The following is a 2,133-nucleotide window of genomic DNA, read 5'->3' as shown; positions in this document are numbered from 1 at the left end:
GCTGCTCATTGAGCAGCTCATATATTAAACTGATTTTTGGAACTGGGCTGTGGAAAAGAGGCTTGCCTCGTCCCAGCCACGGGTTGCCTCGGTATAGCACTACCTCCGAGTGCGGCCCACTTCCCTCTGGGGAAGACACATTCAATCCAAAACAAAGTCAACGGTATAGCATTCTTTTATGTTTACAGGAGCCCCGCCCGCCCTTAGAGGGGGAAGAGGTGAAAGAGGGATGATAATTCAGACAACAGACAATGGCAGGAACGGCCGCTGGCCTACGTTTTCTGAAGTGCGCAAAGCACTACCACAAGGACCTAGGGGTAAGTGGATTTTTTCACCGAGGGCAGACGCTGAAAAAGCATACTTACCTGACGCGGGAGGTACTGTGATCAAGGAGGCAGTCCTCTCAAGGCGAGGCCCTTTCATTGCACTTCGACTGGGTTGACCCTTGCGATTACCCCAAATGTGGGTAACTCGAGCGTATAATTTCTGGTAGTGGGGACCTGCGTTCGCGCTCGTCCCCGCAAAAGTCATCCAAACTATGTCTATATGGCCCTCTTACTGACTATCGAGGGTATTTTTGCTTTTGCAGTGGACCGGTAGACTTGCAAAGAAAGCAAAGGACGCACAACTGGCCAAGGTGTTGGCACGTTTGGAGGGGTAGAAGTGCATTGGAGAGACTGGAGGAAGGAAACAAGGTGAGTTTCGGGGCGGTGCGTAACTTTGCTGGCTGTTTTTGTTCAAGGCCTGTCTGCTCTATTGTGTGTAAAGTCCTGTTCGTTTGTATTTGCAGGTTGTGCGTGCCGTGCCGTGCTGTGCTATGCGCGCGAAGGGAAAGGAAATGAAAGGAAACCAAACGGCCGATCGACCGAGCGAGCGAGCATAGAAGGGCATTCGACTTGGACCGTGAGTACACTTTGAACCTTTTGAGCGGTTTTATTGTCACTGGAGCCGCTTTTAGAAATGCTATTGCTATCGTTAGTGTATCCTTTGTGCGAGCAAGCGAGTGAACGAATGAACGAGGGAAGGAAACAAACTAGCAGAGTAGTAAAAGTATCGAACCTTTTTCCCGATTCGTTTGCAGTCTGAATCCAACCATTGTCGACTTTCAGTGCCGTTTTTCGCGCGCCTCCTCTTGGAAGTGTGCGAGTGTTTTGCCACGTCACGATGGCTTAAAACTGCGTCTCAGAAGTGTGCGTTTTTTTCCTATTCATTTTTTCGTTCGTTATTTGGAATGATTTGATATCACAGAAGTAGAATTTGACATCATAAACTGTTCATCTCGCGCGTGCTCACTCGCTCGCGCGCGCTCTGTAAGAAAAGTCGATCGCACTAGAGTTTTCGCCATTAGCTGGCCGATTTTTGACAAAAAGGTGTTTTCCCCCCCTCGTTTTTTGCTTTGATTTTGTTCCTCACTCACCTACGGCTCTCTATGTGAAATTGTGGTGTATGGAGAGCTATTTATTGGGATAAAACGTTTAGAGATGTTCGCAAGACAAAAAATTGAAGCCTACAACACGGGGTATTCCCAGGCGGTCACCCATCCAAGTACTAACCCCGCCCGACAGGGCTTAACTTCGGTGATCGGACGAGAACCGGTGCTTTCCCTGTGGTATGGTCGTAGACGAGGAAATGGGGTCGAAATTCTGCTTGTTATCGGCCAGGTTCAGGCTGTAAAGCGGCCACATCCCTGAGTGTAGGCGAATTTGAAATTCTAAAGCCCTAGTTTCGTTACTCTAACCCTAAGAAATCGATACTCTAACCCTAAGAAATTGTTACCCTAACCCTAAGAAATGGTTACCCTAACCCCGAAGTCGTTACCTAACCCTAATGTATTTTCCTCAACCCAGTTAACACATTGAGGAGCATCGATTTGAAGCACTATTCCCTAGGGAGGGGAGGGAGGGGTCCCAAGAGACATAACGTGTCCTAAAAACCTATTATACAATGTTTTAGCTCCGTAGGTGCGTGTATCTGGCTTTAAAATCTTACAGTGAGGAGATACCAAACGGGTCAGCCTCTGGGACCGTCTGCGGGACTCGCAAGGGCTTGTGGGGGCGACCTGCTACTATCCACCATAAACCGTGGGAAGGATCCCTCGACCACCCCCCTCACCCAGGGCATGCTTCGGCATCG

General features: G+C 49.0%; 2 non-coding genes and 1 pseudogene across 2 annotated transcripts; 2 read left to right on the top strand and 1 right to left on the bottom strand.

The window, feature by feature from the left end:
- Positions 1-125, top strand: LOC136281424 (U2 spliceosomal RNA; annotated as a pseudogene).
- A 232-nt stretch (positions 126-357) lies between these two features.
- LOC136281367 (U1 spliceosomal RNA) lies at positions 358-521 on the top strand. The gene has a single exon (XR_010717716.1). It is a non-coding gene; the product is annotated as a U1 spliceosomal RNA (small nuclear RNA).
- A 983-nt stretch (positions 522-1,504) lies between these two features.
- On the bottom strand, positions 1,505-1,623 carry LOC136281461 (5S ribosomal RNA). Its single transcript, XR_010717781.1, has one exon. It is a non-coding gene; the product is annotated as a 5S ribosomal RNA (ribosomal RNA).
- Between the last annotated feature and the right edge of the window lie 510 nt (positions 1,624-2,133).

The sequence above is a fragment of the Pocillopora verrucosa genome, chromosome 5, assembly GCF_036669915.1.
Source record: "Pocillopora verrucosa isolate sample1 chromosome 5, ASM3666991v2, whole genome shotgun sequence".
Lineage (NCBI taxonomy): Eukaryota > Metazoa > Cnidaria > Anthozoa > Scleractinia > Pocilloporidae > Pocillopora > Pocillopora verrucosa.
The sequence above is the reverse complement of the archived record's forward strand: the minus strand, read 5'-3'. Positions and strand labels throughout refer to the sequence as shown.